At 40.2% G+C, this 18,234-nt stretch overlaps 1 protein-coding gene and 1 pseudogene across 1 annotated transcript in view; both read right to left on the reverse strand.

Annotated features, from left to right (window-relative positions):
• The window catches only part of SLC9A9 (solute carrier family 9 member A9), a 507,404-nt gene that overhangs the window by 46,632 nt on the left and 442,538 nt on the right, over positions 1–18,234 (reverse strand). The gene's annotated exons all lie outside the window — the stretch shown is intronic.
• On the reverse strand, positions 7,820–7,946 carry LOC118602143 (annotated as a pseudogene).

Below are 18,234 nucleotides of genomic sequence, written 5' to 3' on the forward strand. Positions count from 1 at the left end.
GGATTATACTTGGCTGAAACAGCCAGGATTGGGAGATGCTAGAGATGAGGGGTTGGAGAGTTTGAAACTAAGATATGAGGAAGAAATGATGCATTGTTGATATTGCACAGGTGAACACATTCCCCCATCTTTAGACATGGAAAACCACTTCCCACTCACAAGACCACAAATGTGGCCACATGGGCAAAGGGGTTGCCAACTTTATTCATTTTATAGGTCAATTCACTCAACATTTATGATGTGTAATTACTGCATGAGTTTGCTAGCCAATGGAAATAGAATCATAATTATAACACAGTGCTTGCCCTCAAACTTGCTCCTTTTCTAGTAAGGAAGACAGAAAATAAACAAGCAACTTCAATGCCTTATACTCTGAGAGGGGCTGGATAGGAATTTCTAAGAATATATAGGACTGTCAGTTATTACCAAACTCGATGACAAGAGGACCTTTTCTACACTGCAGTGCTTCCCAGAAGAGCTGGTATGCAACAAAGTGCCAAGCAGACAGTATTTCATGCAGGGAATTATCTTGGAGCTGTACCTTTAAGACTGAATTAGCATTGATACCATAATGAAATTTAGAAAAGACCTGGTTGACCTTATGTCACTAATGTAAATTAGAAGTAATGTACTCTGGACATTTGGTAAAACCACTATCATCTGATATAGACCAAAAATAGGACAATGGGGAAAATCAGCCCTACTGGAATTAGCAGGATATAATGAATGAACCAGGAAAGGAGTAGAGAAGGACGATGTTGAAAATATTAAAAGCAAATTCACATTAAATACCTAAAAAACATTTTATAAGTGTTGGCACATTAATTCTCCCAACAATCCTCCCAGGAAGGAGTAATCCTTATTTCCATCTCATAGATCCGCAAACCAAGGCTCGGAGAGGTCAAGTGGCTTACGTGGGCATAGTAGCACCAAATACTAAGTGGTGTGTGGAGAATTAAATCTTAGTTCTGATCCTAGGGTTGTTGTGAGGATTAAATAAGTTTATACTTGCAAAGTGCTAAGAACAGGACCTGAAATGTAACCAGCACTTGATAAGTGTTAACCATTATTACCAGTACAGATAAATCTCTTGCACATCTCTTCCAAAAGAAAAAATAAATGATCTTCCTTCAAATAACCAACCTAATGAGGTAGGAGTTTGCCATCTCTCTTTGTCTAGCTAGGCATCAGGCTCATGGTGCAATGAGAAGATGAAGTGCATTGCTAGGCAGCCCTCCTCAGAGCCAGGCTCCTCTAAAACAGTGAAGCTCCTGGAGCACTTGGCCAGAAGAGCTCCCACTTTTTTGCCTCTTGCCCTTCACTCAGACTGGTTGTCTCAGTGGTACCAAGATGAAAAGACTTTCTTAGTCAAAATCCTCCTAATTTCTACATCAGCAGGAGGGAGTATTAGATCTTTGGGCAAGGTGTCAGGTGAGATTTGGTGAACCACATTTCCCACAAGTTTTTTTCAAGACATAGATACTTCAGGCACCAGGAAAAGCAGACATATATTTTCTTTCTTTTAAAGAAAAACGGTGTCTAGAAAATTCATTATTTATATCTAGAGATTTAATGTTCCATGTTCTATTTTCTTCCTTCTCCCCTAATCTCTTTATAGGTCTTTGCTGCCCATTAGTAATTCCAGAAAATAGTTAAAACCACCAGCATTGGGGATGGATGTTGATATATAGTTGTACTTTTATTTTTACTTTTTCTCAGACAATCTGCTTTCAAAAACTACACCTAAGATTGTTTCGCGACTGGCTAATAAACACTCTTAAGTGCATCTCAAAATTCTTTCAACAAATCAAGACTGGGAAATCTCAAAGGAAAGATGAGCAATAAATTAAAACTATTAAGAAGAAGCTATCATTACTGCTATCTTTAAAATAAAAAATATAAGCAGGCATTTTTTGTTGTTGTTATTTCTTTGAGAAACTCAGAGTAACAGTCAATTAACCCTGCTAGGTAAATATGAGAGAAATGTTATTAGGTATATTTTTCTGATGAGTAAATAAACAAAGAGAAGAAAAGTGACTTGCATAGCACGGTCAAACAGAACTTGTAACCACATATAGACTTCACGATTAGCCAGTAAATGTAGTAATCGACCATCCAGAAGTGTGCATTGAACAAATTAAAACAACCCACCAGTCAAAAATGTCTTCCTTTTACGGGGCAAGAACTCTGGACTAGCCAGAGTCCCCACCACGTCTCCCTGACATGGGGTGGGGTTTCAGTTGCCATTCCTGGTCTTCGCTCTGCCTGTAATAGCCAGTTATGTTGCCTTTCCGAGGATAAGGTATAAGAGCACCTGTCTACAGAAATGTAGTTGTCGCTAGGACCTTTGAGACTAGTTGAATGAGAGATGAAATCAGAGACCAAAGATGCTAAAAAAAATTAAAAACTTCTTGAGGGAGAGAGACATGAGCTTGAGTCTAGACTGGTGAGGTGGAAAAGAACATGGGGAGATATCAGAGAAGGCATAAATTATGACACCACTAAATAAAGGACTTGGTAGGGTAAGGCTGGGTTTGGGTCATCTTCTGATTTAACATATCACTAGCTCTGAGTCTCTGGGAAGGTCTCTTATCTTGACTTTGATTTCTTATAATAAATAACTTTAACTTCTTTCAATAACTGTCAAACTAAAAAAAAATAACCTTTATGTAAAGATAATAGAAATTGCCATAACTTAGTTTCTTGAGGTACCACCTAATAATAAGAAAGCTCACTCATTGTTAAGCATGCTGGAATCCATGTACATGGCAGCTGAATTGATGGAGACAATCTTTTAATAGTAGTCGAGGGTGGAGGCCTCTTTGATTCTATCCTGTAGTTTTATCCTCTTTGGTGTCCCTCAGTTTCCTATTGACCTGGGCAAAACCGCTTTGGCCATTGCCTCATATTTCCCATCTGTAAACAGTAGCCAATGCATGATGCCTGTCCACAGGGTATGGGTAGATTCATTAGTTAATGTTTGTCAAATGCTTTGAGGATCAGAGCTCTACCTACTGTAAAAGATTTTTACTGCTACTTCTGAGAAGTCAGTTCCCTTAGAAAAAGAGGCCACCTCACAGGGCAGTGGCTGCTCCCCATTTGATAATATCTTCCCAGTGCTTTCATCTGTCAGAAGAGAGGGGTTTGTTTGATTAGTAAGCAGTGTTTTTCTGGAAAGAGCTTCTGTGAATTAGCAAAGAGGGTGCAACTCCCAGTATATTATTATCATTTGTCTTTCCTCCCAGCTGACATTTGCAGTCTGTTGCAAATCACAAATTCCTAAAAGATAGATGTACTAGGAGGAAAGCTAAGTGGCAACAGTGATAAGCCACCAAGGATTTCTGCTGAAACTGAAATTTAAAAGCTTGTAAGATACATCTACAAGACATTTGGGACAAAATGGTAGCAAAATTGTAGAGAGTGGAAGCCTGGAGGAACTACGGGTAAATGCTTTCCCATGCTGTGTTTCTATTTTCCTAATTTTCAAATGGGCTAGGAGTCCTCAGTTGTCCCTTTACTTTCCTGACATATTGTATGGGCTAATAATATTACCTGTGTGCATTGCTTTAAGATCTTTGTGACATATAAATGCCAACTATTTGCTCCTAGGATGTCCATTTAGTTCTCTGCCACCAGGATGGCTACTTTAGAACAGCTGGGATGACAGTTCTCACCACTTCCAGAAGTTATTTTACTGGTTTGCTTGTTCATACTATCCCTCTCCACTGCATTGTGAGCTCCATGAAGGCAGGTGCCTTGCTATCTTATTCACTATGGTATCCTCATACATGGGACTGGCCTGGTGCATAGTATTTGCTTGATAAATATCACTTGAATGAATTGCTGCTTATCTTCTATACATTACCACTCCAAAGACAAGAAATTCCTGTTTAGAAGAGGAAATTTCTATATCTGCAGTGTTGTGAGTTGACTTGTACCCCACAAAAAGATATATCCAAATCTAACCCCTGGCACTTGTGAATGTGACCTTATTTGGAAATGGGGTCTTTGCGGATGTCATTAAGTTAAAAAGTCATACTGGATTAGGGTGGGTACTAAATCCCATGACCGATGTCTTTATAAGAAGAAAGAGATTTGTACACAGAGACACAGACACAGGGGAGGAGATGATGTGAAGCCGGAGGCAGAGATTGAAGTGACAGCATCTACAAACCAAGGAATGCCAATGATTACCAGACAGCAACTGCCAGAAACCAGAAGACACAAGGAAGGATTCTTCCCTGGAGTCTCTGGAGGGAACATGGCCCTGCTGATGCCTTGATTTCAACCATCTGGCCTTCAGAATTGTGAGAGAATAAACTTCTATTGTTTTAAGCCACCCACTTTGTCGTACTTTGTTACAACAACCTTAAGAAACTAATATGTGAAGGTTATTACAGATTAACGAGACCTTTTGGGAAATGAGATGGGAAGCCCTCCTCAGTATTGCTTGGAACCTCTGTTTACTTAGTGCCTCCGCTGCAGAGCAAGGACGTATGTTTTTATTCATAGCAGATTTGTCACAGTGGCGAGAGATATGGATAGGAAGGGAGGAAAGCATGTGGAATTTACTGAGGCCTTCCCTTTGTGCCAAGGAGCCCTCTGATGCTTGCTGGTCTGTCTGGTCTTTGGGTATGGCTACCTGAAGTCCTTCACATTCCAGGAGGTGTTTCTCCCTGGGTTAGCTTTCCTAGGCACGTTCACTGTCACAGATAATTGGCTGCCCTTCATTTTGGAGCTTCAAGTTTTTACTCTGTGTGGTTGTTATTCTCTGTTTTTGGTGAGACCAAGGGGTCTGCTATGGGCCTGCGGTCTGTGTGTCAGTTATGCTTTTGTACATGTCCCCTCACATTAATTATAATCACAAAGGCCCAAAGAGTCAGCTGAAATAGTATATCCATTGCTCTGAAGTATATTCTTTCTTGCAACTAAGGACTATTTAAAAATGCAACTAAAAAGTTTTTGAAACATCAATAGTTCTGGATTCTGGTTTTTAGCTTCTTAGGAAGACTATTCATTTTGGAGTAGTGATTCTTAATCTTGTTTGGGTGACAGAGCCTTTGAGAGTATGATGATTGTTGTGGAATCTCTCCCCATACAGGTGAATATACACACAACTGGATGATCCCTTTAGATCCTAGATCCCGTTAGGAACCCCTCCTCTGCCTTAGATGGATCATCTTCCACATCTCAGCTTGTTAAAAGGGGAAGTTGACTGATCCTTCCACTGACTTCTCAGAAGAGGAGATGGAGTCTCAGAAGATGGAGTGCTAGCCTCTGGCTTTTGGGAAGAGGAGGAGCCCTGGTCCATCTCATCTGACTCTTTTCCCTTTATTTACTTAGTTCACATAAAAACTCCTGCTCTCCTGAGAGTGGGCTGAGATAGGAGCAGGAGAGCAGCATCAGCCTTCCCTGAAGACCTACTGAACAAGTGGGAGCACCAGGGAGTCATTGTCATTCTCCCCAGGCAACAGGTGAGCCTGGTCTAAGCCTTGCTCTCCATTCCCACAGCCTCCTTCAGTCCCCAAAACCCAACATCACAGACCAGTGGGGAAACACTCATACCAATCTGAGCTTTGATTGTGCCTTCTTCTTACAAGTGTGTGACCCTCAACAGGAGAGTTCCTCCACCCTGTGAAGCAATACCTGCCTGTTAAGGCTGAGTGAGGAGAACATAATTGCAAAGGACCTAGGATACAGTGTGGATGCTGAGTACACAGTAGCTGCTTCTTCATTCATCTGCATTAAGATTCATGTCAACCTCTTAAAGGCTGCTTCTCCCACCTTGTACACTATCGTCAGCTTCATCTTACAATCTCACTTCCCACCACATCCCTGGAATGTGAAGGACTTCAAATGACCATATTCTTACAATCTCACACCTTTTATGGAAAATATGCAAAATTTTCCCAAATCCTTTACTCTGGCTAGTCAGATTATGGATGACCTGCTAATTTCTTTTCTTTCTTTCTTTCTTTTTTGTTTTTTATTGAATATCTTTCAACACTCTTTTTCCTCAGAGGTGAGGACAATCTTGTGGCTACTCTGCACTGGCCCAGGTTAAATTTGTCCTCATGCCACCATGTCACTTAATTTCCTCAACCCCAGATTCTTTTCACCTGTAAAATATTGTATGTGCAAAAATTGAATGGTAAACACATGTAAAGTAGCCAGCACAGTGCTTAAGCAATGAGAGCTTTGAGTCCCAGGAAGTGCCTGAAATACTGGCCTTGTTAAGTATTTGTTAATAGATCTGTGGAAAATAGTCAAGTATGTCTCTCATTTCCTCACCCTCCCATAATCCAGAACCTTGCCCTTGGCCTCAGTTCAGACAGAGCTTATTGTCAGGTTGGATTATGCTCTAGCCAGGTCAGACTGGCTGTCCTTTTAGTGTTTCCTCTGTCTCTGACTGCAGGCTCCCAAGGCCAGGGCCTTGTTTTATATGCTGCATGTACAAGTTAGAATAAAACACTTCCTTAAATTTTCTGAGGGTAAGGATGCTGTGGGCAGGGGAAACTGAATAACACAGACACTCCTGGAAGGCCTTAGTCAGTTCCATAAGACACAATGTCCTCTAGGGCTCTGTAGGGTTTTCAAATCTTTGGAAGCCCATGGCCTCATGTCAGCCATTACTATCAGCTGCAGCATCAAAAGGGACAGTTGTGGACTATCTATTGATGCCTTGTGAGTAACTGTTTAAAGTGAATCTTGCAGGCCTGGTCTCTGCCTATAGGATCAGCTCAGGACAAAGACAGAGGGGGTATATCAGGTATCATTTGTGCATGTTCTGGAATGCGCAAACATGTTCTCAAACAGTCCTTAGACATCATAATATGTCCTGGCTTAATGTATTGCTTTAGGAGGGATGAATCTGTTTTCTTATGGTTAAAGCTCTGATACCATTCATGCACACAGCTGCTCTGTGAGCACTTTACATATTTGGTTACATATGAGTATTCATGGAAAATCTGATAAAAAGTTGTTAGCAATAATGGAAAAAAATTATTTTGATTATCTTTGGATTCAATTATTGGAGAAATGAGTACTTGGAAGGGGATGGGGAACAATTAGGAGGAATTCCTCCCTACATCCATTTCATCCTCTTTTGGCACTTGCTGAGTATTCCTTGTTCCCATGTACCCATGTAGTATTTGGATTTCGTTTCACAGAGAACCTCTAGTCTAAGTAGGTATTTCTGAGGCTACCTTGTATTAGCACCTGAACAGGGACACATTTTCTGACAAGTGAAAAGACTGCTTCTGGAAGAAGAAAGAATCCTCTCTCTTGATAGCATTAGAGAAAATTACTCAAATGAGTTGTGACCATCACCTGGGTATTCAACCCTGCCAGATGACCTCATTGTGTTTTATTTTAGAAAACTTGCTTTTCCTCCCTGACATAACTTGCCTTTCTCTTCTCTAGCTTTCTGCTCTATTCTTATTGTCAGTCAATGACATCACCATGTATTCCACTGAAAATAAAAGGAAGCCATGAGGTATAACAGACAAAAACCACTTCATCTGCCCAGCATCAAACTCTCAGCTGCCCAGCTTGCATGCTCTTCTTCTGCTACTCTTTCTTCTGCATGTTTGTCCAGGCCCCTCAAAGGCCAGTCCCTCCTCATGAATTTGGATCCCATCCTCTGACACCTTTTTAGGGATTCCCTTTTTATTCACTCGGCATCACTGCTCTCTCCCTCCCTACTAGATCATTTCCATCAGCTACATACAAACGTGATGTAGCATCTCCCATATTTAAACTCTCCACATTTTGCCCCATTTCTGTGCTTACTTTTTTTATTTATTTTTTATTTTTTTAATGCCTACAGTACCTGGTCTTCCTAGGTGGTCTTCCATCCATGTACTAACCAGGCCCAACCCTACTTAGCTTCTGAGATTAGAAAGGATCAGGTGTGTTGAGGGATCGGGCGTGGCATGGCTGTAGACCTTTGCTTCCTTTTAGAGCTCACTCAGGATAGTTAATTTTTGCTCACTAGCTCTAATTCCTCATTTTTATTCACCCCTCAATCTACCCCCAGCTAACTTGCTCCTGCCACTCTGCTGAATTTGCTTTTGTCAAGGCCAAGCAATGATCTCTGCATTGCCAACTCCAGAGGACTCTTCTCTCTGTCAGTCAGCCCCCAGCACACTCTCCTACCTGAGTTCTCAGGACCCTGAATCTTCCTGGCTTCCCCCTTACTCATTGGCCCCTCCTTTGCGATCTTTATTCAGATTCCTATTCTTCTACCAAGATCTAATACTGGTGTTCCTGGAGGGTTTGTTCTGAAATCTCTTTTCTTCCCCCAGACACTATTTCTCTGGGTGATTTCATCTGTGATTTTAAATAACATCTAGATTTTAAATCATAATACATATGATTTTTAACAAATCATATATATACATATGTGTGTGGGTGTGCGTGTGTGTGTGTGTGTATACATATACAGTCTAAAACTATATATATACGCACACATATATATATATATAGTCCAACACTGAATTATTGCATCCTCCCTTCCCGCACACAGTCCTCCCCAACTCTGTAAATGGCACCACCATTCACGTGGTTGCCCAAGTCAGAAACCTGGAAGTCAGTCTTGATTTCTTCTTTTCCTCACATCACTTCCCACATCAAATGCATGAAAGTCCTGTGATTCTACTTCCAGACAAGATGCTAAGGCATCATGATTCCTTGCATCCAGACTACCATTGTCTCTTCCTTGCACTAATGCAACAGCTTTCCCAATGCCATGTTTACTTTCCTATAATTCTCCAGTGATCCATAATAAAGTAAATTAGATCACATTATTCCCCTTCTTAAAACCCTTTGATAGATGCTTACTCACTTAGAATAAAATCTACACTCCTTAGCTGGACTACAGGATTTGCATGATCTGTCTTGCCACTGGCTTTCCCTTGGAACTTCCTCTTCAGTCATTTTCTCCCTCACCACATTTTAGTCATACTGACCGTCTTTCTGTTTCTTAAACACATTAAGCTCTTTCCCTGCCAGGACTTTACACATGCTGGTCATTCTGCTTGGAACCCTCTTCGTTTAACTCCTCAAAAGACTGCCTCCTTCCCATTTTCAGTTTCAGAAAGCCCTTTCCTGATTACCTTCATTAAGGTAGCTTCTTCCCTCTACAGTTACTTTCCATTACAGCGATCATTGACCAATTGGATAATTATTCCACTTGCTTAATTTAATTTGATTTTTTTCCCCTCACTAGATTGTTAGGCTGTAAGCTGCATAACAGGAGTTATGTCTTCTATCCCCATACCTAGTATAATGCCTGACACTTAGTGGGCATGAAATAAATATATGTAGAACCAATGAGGTGTTTTTTATATCTTTGTGCACTTAAAATCAATGGTCACATATGTCTGTCTGTCAGGATCCCATTTTCTTTTGCCTTGTGCTCATAATTCTTATAAATGGTGATAGAGGCCACTCATCTAACCTATGGTGAAATAAAGTAAATTTTTTCCTTAGCAGTAATGATCACCTTGAATCTGTCAGTAGACACACATACAGTAATAAATCTTTTAAAGAGAATTTCAGCTGAAAAAGCTTAGAAGTGGTCTTTACAAGTACTCTGAGAGTACAGTGGGGAGCTAGAAACATTCCTCCAGAATTTCAACTACAATTCATTTGTAGAAGTTCTTTTAGGCAGGAAAGAAAGAGGAAGGAAGTCAAAATTCTCCAAAAATGGCAAATGATAAATCCAAGTAAGAGCTACAATTCCCCTCTTAAAATATCATCACTTTTTAAAATTAAAGAAAAAGAAATCTATAAAAGTAGACTTGTGGAGGTAGGGTAGAGTGGGGTGAATAAATGACAAAGGAATTTGCTTCTTGAATGTGGGGAGAAAAAAGAAAACCAACTTAAAAACTGGATCAGACAGTGCAAAAAGATGTCCTTCAACATAGTGCCATATGGAACAAATATGAATTTTAATCAAGAGAAAACAGAGACATAGTTTTTGTCTGTTTTACTTTTTCTAACTTTTATTATTACTAGTGGATCGCTTCCATTTCTTGTGCCCTAAGGCTTTTCTTATTTCCTATCTTTTGAACTTAGGAGTATTTATTCTGTCCCCTCTCCCATCCTCCACCTCTTCTCCTCTTTGGTATTCTTGGTTCTTCAACAAACATCTTCTATCTATAGCCACCTACCAGAGATATAGAAATATCTTCTAACACCTTTCCTGTTCTGTGTACTTGGGGGTAATGCTTCGAATATAACATAGGATTAATAGGACGTTCTGACCTCAAAATTTTGGTGTGTTCACATACTATTCTGGAATGTGGTAGTAAGTAGATTTTCCAGGCTATCTAGGGGAAAAATCAAGTACATGCAGTAACTTTTATGAGAAGCAGTGCCAATTCTTCCAAATTCATTCTAAACTTTGAGCACTAAATAGTCCAATTCCCACTAAAACTTGCAAACCTGGATAAGCTATTTTTATTAAGAAAAGAAAGGTTTGAAAGACTCTTTTTCTGCTTTCAGTATATGGCAACAGGTAAATTTTTCTGTGTGGACATTTCTTGTACAAGCAGTATCTGTTTTTTTTTTTTTCCCTGCCTACATGGGTTTTAATTAAGGATAGGTATCTAGAAATAAGAATCTGAGCTTTCTTTAAAAAATTAACTATTACGTAGGATACTGTAGTGGTGGATACATGCCATATATATGCCATATATTTGTCCAAACCCATAGAATGTATGACACAAAGGGAATCCCAAAGTAAACCATAGACTTTAGTTAATCATAATGTATCAATATTAGCTGGTCAATTGAAACTTCACTGGGAAGTGTTAATAATAGAGGAAACCATAGGAACTCTGTATTTTCTGCTCAAAATTCTGTATACCTAAAACTGCTCTGAAAAATAAAGTCTAGTAATTAAAAAAGATACAAAATAGTTTATAATCTCTTTAGTTTCAATGTCTTCGATGATGTTTACGATTGTTTCACTGAATTTTTCTGAACAGCCTGAAAACACAGCAATAGTGAACCATAAAGAAGCACTTGAACTTTTCCTGCCATCTTATTGGCATGTTGTTATAACACTACAGTCTAGTTGCCTCTGATCAAGTTTGACACATTCCCCTTCCTTTGTCTCCTTGACTCAAAACTCCAAACAGTACTGAAAACACAGTTTCTTGGGATTTCTTTTATCTGAACTTCCAACTCTCTACCTGGAAGTAATTTTATTACTCTTGGACCTAGGAGTGGGGGGTCGGGTGGGGGGATTAATTTACTTGAACTTTCCTAGCTTGCATATGGCTTCTCCAGTTTCTATCAAGTTAGCTGTAGATGCCGGAGGATATTTGTATTGTTATTGGATTAGCTTTATCTATTTTCTCAGCACCCTGCTCACTCTGAACTCCAAGGATTGTTACATTAGTACTTGGATTTTCCTCTCAGGCACACTCTTCTTACCTCCCTACAAGGATGCACTTTTCCTGCTGTTTAATATTCTGCATCAACTTTGCTTGACCACATTAGACCCTTTTAAGGATCTTGTTAAGGAGCCCTGAAAGTATAACCTTATTGTCTGATATGGGCCCTGAACTTTCCACTTGAGTTGACCTTTGCATGTGGCAAAGGTCAGGAAGGCAAACAGCAGATTTTCAAGAAACCAGCCACTTGAGAACAGGGAGCTGTTTCTGAACCTCAGTGCAGTCATAACCCAAACAATACATTGCTCCATAAATTTCACAATAAATCTTGTGGTATACAGGGATGTTTCCTATTTAGGGCAGCCTCACAAATTAGTTTTATCAATTTTGGTCAATAGCTGGTCAATTGAAACAGCCTCCTCTGGCAGTTTATTGCCCCTTGATAGGGTGTGTGTGTATGCCTGTATTTGGGGTGGAAATGGCAGTAGGGGAGTTGGGTGCTTAAAGAAAAAAAGATGAGAACCTGAGACCAGGGGTGCAACAGTGTACTCAGGAGAGTCCCGAGGAACAAGATAGCCAAAATGAAAAATAAATAGCTTGTAGAACCTGTAACAGAAACTCCCCTCTGGGTTGGTAGCAGCGGATCTCTACTAATATGAAAATTTTAAACATTGATTAGAAAAACAATGTTGATATCTCATTAAGTTTTGGGGGAGGCGAGTGGATAATACTGGTGCTGCCAGCCAGGCTCGCTGGTCCCTGCACACTTACACCGCAGGCGTGCGCCTCACCTGGGCCTGCAGTGCGCTTGCCCAGTGACTGCGCTATGGTGCAGTGCTGCCCCTCTCGCCCTGAGATTCTGGGTTGAAGGAGACAAGCTCGCCTCTCAGGCTAGGAGCACCGTTTCTGTTCCATTCATCTGTGGGGCCTGCTAGCAGTTCCCCCTTTTGTGAGGATGTATGGTTCCCTTCTCTGCTGGCACTGCAGGGTCCTGGGAGCGCGCCAGGCCTCAGATGCCCACTTTACCCCCGCTTTTCTTCCTCACTTATGCTCCCTGGAAGGCCTGGTCCCATGTTTTCTCTTTATGATACAAGAGGGAGGGTAATTGGGAGGAAATTCTGAGAAAGAGCCTTTGAAATGCTTTAAAAATGCTAGCGGCGCAATTTGTGGAAAGTGTAATTCAGCTGGGGGTTTAACTCCGGGTAGAGGAGACCGGTGGTGAGGCGAGGAATGGCGTGTGCCACCTGCTCCATGGGTCAGAACCATCCACATGAGCAATGCTGAGCAGAAGATTGCCCAAATGCATTTTAAACCAACATGGACTTTAGGCCAAGAGAATAAACGGCTAAAGCTTTGTAAATAGGAAATCAAACCGTTTGTGAAGAGATTCTCAGTCGTCTTATTTTAAATTCAGTGCCAAGTGGTAGGGAATTATTAGCTTCAAATCTCACATTCAGCATTGAGATAGCTAACTCATCAGAAGCTGAAAAGGATAGTCTTTGTCTAGTTTTTGTACCTTTCTGAGGAATATGCCCAACAGTCAGCTTATCAGATCTGAACTGTGGAATAAATGGCACCTGGAAAAATCTCTTTCTCATTAATCTTCATTTAAAAGTAGACAGCTAAGTGGTTTAGATATTATTTCGAAAGTGGCTCTTTAAGCAAAAATTTATTATTAATGGCATATATTTCAGGGTGTGGTTAGTTGCATTTTCATGCACATGCTGTTTCCTGAAAATCACAAAATATCTCCCACTGTTCCTAGCAGGAGTAACATATCCCATTGTCTTGTTTCCACATTGCTTAACTGAGGTATGGTAAATGTCAATAGCAAATTAACTATCCCTTTGAGTGTTTCAACTGTGACTTTTAATTAAGCATATTAACCCGACATATCATCATTTGAGCAGCAACTAAAATAAGATTATAGGCATTTTCAACTTTTGAATGCCTGCAGAACATGAAAAGCACTTTATGAGGCTTGCATTAATGCATATTTCATTATAATGTAATTCTATATTAGATATTCCACTTATGCATAGAGCCAAAATAGTTTCTGCTTTTTAGTGATGCCAATTTAAATAAGTAAACCACAAGCAATCAAGAAAGTTTAACTCTTCATGTGCCTCAGAATTGTCATGCTTATAAAAGAATTCTTTAGGGGCAGAATTTCACCTTTAGTTATTGAGAATGTACAGCACTTATGTTTCAGGTGGGATGGGGTGAGAAAGGATGAAGGCTGCATTTCTTCTTCACATTAACTGATTAGGGATAACCCAGAGCATACCCGGAGCATTTTCCCTTTACTCCATACATAGACAGCTGGTCAGGTTTGCAGCACAGAGCGCTCTGCAAGGCTCAGTTGCCTACAACAAGGTTGTGATAGGCCGGTGGGCTGCCTTGACCACGTGGGTAAGAAGAGCATGTGCAACATAAATGCATAAAGAAACCCTGAGAACTAGATGCATGGCACTTTGCAGGGCTGCTATAAGCATCCTGCACAATATTACTTAATAGACTTTTTACAATTTTTATAGCTTCCCAAGTTATTTTTGAGTCAGTGCTAGCATTTAATTATTTCCTGTTGAATAAGGAACAAAACAGGCCTAAAGACTGAAATGAAAAGCTGCTGTGGGGAGTGATCTCTCCAGATGGAAGTTTTCTGGCAGATTGTGATTTGTGACTCAGAATGAGCCCAGATCACTATGCCATATGGATGGCAGCAGAACCTGTAGAAACGGAGTCAGTCTCATCAGACTTCTGAATTCCTACTATGCATTGGTTACCAGCTGGGCATTGTGAAACAAAGATGAGTAAGCAATGGTATCTGCAACTACAGAATTCATTCATTCATTCATCAGCTTTTACAAAGCATTAATAACATGCACTGTATATTAAGGGAATAGAATGTGTAAACATAGTGTAAATTACCATATGGAATTATGACAAAGTCAGTTATAAAGATAGGGGGAAAAAAACATAGAGGTAGAGAGACTAATTATATCTGGTATAATCATAGGAGTTCTCCCAGATAGGGTGACATTCAGCCTGAATCTTGAAGATGGTTTAGAGAATTAAGGGTGGGGTGAAAGGAGGGTGAGGCCATTCCCGGCAAAGAAGTAGCATGAACAAACATGGAGTTAAGGATTCATGCTTGGGAGGAAAAATAAGAAAATGAATTGATTGTGGATATAGCTTATGGCTTCATAGGCAAGAAATGCAGCTAGAAATAACCTGTGCAAGATCTTCTGTGTCATGTTAGAACTTTAGCTTTATTCCATTTACCGGGAATGAAAAATCGTAGAGCTCTTCTCTTCCTTTCCTCATGGCAGACTTCCCCAGTCTTCTGCGAATGGTGTTCTTTCCTGCTGAGCCCAGACCAACTAGTAGAGTCCTTCTCTACAGAGGACTTTAGGAAGCCATCGCCAATTTACTGGAATCTGTATTTAGCAGAAGTATATGTACATTATTTGCTACAGGCAAAGGAAGCTGATTAAGGTTGTTAAATATAAGAATGACAATGTCAGATTTGATTGTCGGGAATACTATTTTACTAGTGCACTAGAGAATGGACTGGAGTGGGGAGAATTTAGAATCAGGAAAACTAATAGTAAACTGTTTAATAGTTTAAGCCATTTGTTCTCAACCCTGGTGCACACTGAAATACTTGGGTACTTGTTAAAAATATCATATATCTACCTCGGCTCCGCCCTAACCCAATGAGCCCAAATGATTCATTTATACCCAAGGTGAGATCCACTTATCTTGGTATTAGTTAATGAGAACATTTATTAACAGAAGAGGTTTTATCCTCTTTCAATATGAACTTGGAGGGAAGAGGAGATGACTTGGAAAAGATGGGAAAAGATTATCCATTGTCTTTATTCAAATAGTGCTGCTAATAATGACTGTGCTTTCTTGGCGGCCTTCTATGTGCCTGCTGACTTACACATGGATAGATCATTTCATTTAATCCCCCACCCTCTAAATATGTATTTATTTTCTCCAATTTACAGCTGAGGTAACCAAGTCTCAGAGACCTCAAGTAACTTGCTTAAGATCATAGGACAACCTGATGTTAAAAGTTATGTTCTTCACTCTTCCATGTTACTTTTAGATCTCTTATTTAAATCACATATAAAACACAGGAAATATATTAGAAGAAATCAGAGCAGTTGGGGAGTATGTTGTTAGTCCTGGCTATGATCAAGTTCACTTTCAGGAATTAAAACCTGAGCCTCTTGCTGTGAAGCACGCTGGACTTATGGCCCAGGAAATGGGTGATTTTATACCTAATGTAGTCTTTTGGGGGAAGACTGGCGAGAACATAAGCATTTCTCTCTGGGTCAGAACAAGGTCATCCATACTCATCAGGAACTGTGCTTTCATTTTGTGTTCTGGTTGGCTCAAATTCTCATTTTAGGCACATTGCGTCATTATCCTGACTCGGTACATTTGCTTGGTTGTGATTTCTATGAGCAAATAGTACAAAGAAACCTCGCAGATTAAGAAACACTTTGGCTCATTTTAAATGTCCTTTAGAAAATGTCTATAAAACTTGGATTTGTTTTACCAATTGTTATTTAGCAACTGAACAATGCTCCACGGCAACCTAATTATCTGGATTGTTTCAAAAGTAGTAAGCAGAAAACTAGTGGTAGTGGTAGTATTCATAGTAAACACTAAGTTCTTACTTGGTCTGAGACTTCAATTCTAGAATTTCTCTACACAACCAAAGCAGCTATAACAGCTAAACCCATGAAATGTCTTTAATTCAACAACTTGTATCTCACCTACAAGCCAGTAGGCTGCTTCCTGGCCTGGTTGAAAGGCCATGAAGTTTGGGCTCAAGGAGGGACATGCTACTGTAGCCTGGTGAGCCCCATGGCTTGCCCTGGTGACAAAGGTTGCCAGCAGTGGAATGCACAACAAAGTACGGAATTCCTAACTCCAAATCTAATGCCTTCAGTTATCAGATTGTTTTTCATTTCTAACAATGGGGCCAGGTAAGAGGATGTTTTATTTATTTGTTATGATTTACTCTCTCAGTGAAATCTTATGCATTTTATTAGCACCTGCTTTATTTTTTTATTATTGGAAAGAGACGCTAGGAACTTGGGTTTCCATTTGTGTTTTGCAGAGCCTTAAGATCAAGTTCACTTTCAGGAATTAAATGCCTTGGTGGGTGAGAGGTATTTCAGTGGATGTCACGAGAAAAAGAAGAAGGTGATAGAGAGGGTTAAACCCTAGCCTGTAAGATATTTACCTCATCTTCAACCAAAGAGGTTTTGCTTTATATATTAATTTTATATTAAAAAATAAAGGCTACAATTGGAGTAAAGAGCATTGCACTAGACATAAGAAATCTCTGGATAAAACATTTACATATGCCAATCAATTGGACTTCTTTCAATTTTAATCATCTGGAAATTCAATTTTCATCCTGTATACGTCTGAAAAAAGTGGCCCGAACATAGTAGAAAAGACTCATCACAAAGCTTATGAACTTGATTCTCAGGAGACGTATGAATCTAACTGTAGACTCTTACACCATGGGCAATGGACTTAAATGAGTTTAAAGATAAGGTTACTGATTTAACAATCCTGGTTACTAGATTTCCGAAGCATGTACTAGCAAAGAGCTGTTAAAGCTGACATGTTGAAAAGTAGTAGATGCCACAGCAGAGGAAGTGAGTTAAAACTTCAGTCACCTACTATGCCGGAGAGACTAGCTCCTAGTGGGTGGAAGTGTGGACTCTGGAATCTAACAGATTTTGATTTGTGACCCAATTCAGCTCATTACTTCTTTGTGACTTTGAGCCTCAGTGTTCCTTTCCATAAAATGAGCTTAGTAGTCAGTCTCAACTTGAATATGACAGGGCAGCTCTTTCGTAGGACTTCTGGATTTTCTGAAGCTGTTAGGTAGTTTAGGCAGGCATGAGTGACAGGAGCGAAAGTCCAGCTCTGTAACCACAGAAACTTCCTTTCAAGACCTTCCTTGAGGACCTCCCCAAAACACCTGCCTGGCAGGGTTATATATTACCCCAGGTCCTAGAGCACAAAGGCTATAGAAGCTGATGTCTTAATCAACCATAAACACATGTGTGGGAAGTACTACCCTAACCTGCCTATAACCTCAGCCTCATTACACCATCATTATAATGTCATACATATGCTGGAAGTTCATGAATCTAATTTTAACAGACTGAATTCTGGATAAGCATGTGCACAGAAGGCAAAGGGTTATATGGCAGTCAACTGTCAGTCAAGGTAACCTCATATGCAAATCATCTAGGACCTCCCATCTTGGCTCAAATATAAACAGACCTTCCCACTTCTGCTTTGTTACAGCCCTCTTCACTGAAAACCTGCTCCTCCCTTGGAGTGTACTCTGTCTTTTATCTCTTTTATCTTTTCCCCTCTCCAGTTTCACAGGGCTGAAACTTGAAGAATGGCTCATCTCTTTCTAAAGAATGGGCCTTCCAAAGAATGGCCCATCTCCTTCTAAAATGTGCTTTTAATAAATCTTATTTTTTAAAAATTTTGCTGTAATTCTTTGCTGTGTTGGTGGAGAAGAACCAAGGGCACTCCCCCCCACCCCCCACCCCCACCGTGCCGCTGGGGCAATGCCAGATTTCACATCACCACAGTGGTAATGAAGCTTTCCTGTTATAGCAGCATCACCAGAGACTCTGGTTAAACAAATAGATCTCCTGGTCCTAGCCCCAGGCTGCCCGAATCAGATTCTTCATAGGGGGCAGGTAGAGGGGGGTGGGGGGGGGCGAAGTGATCTGAACTTCTAACTGATACCTTAAGGGATTCTGAGCTG

The sequence above is a fragment of the Rousettus aegyptiacus genome, unplaced genomic scaffold, assembly GCF_014176215.1.
Source record: "Rousettus aegyptiacus isolate mRouAeg1 unplaced genomic scaffold, mRouAeg1.p scaffold_m13_p_4, whole genome shotgun sequence".
NCBI classification, from domain to species: Eukaryota; Metazoa; Chordata; class Mammalia; order Chiroptera; family Pteropodidae; genus Rousettus; species Rousettus aegyptiacus.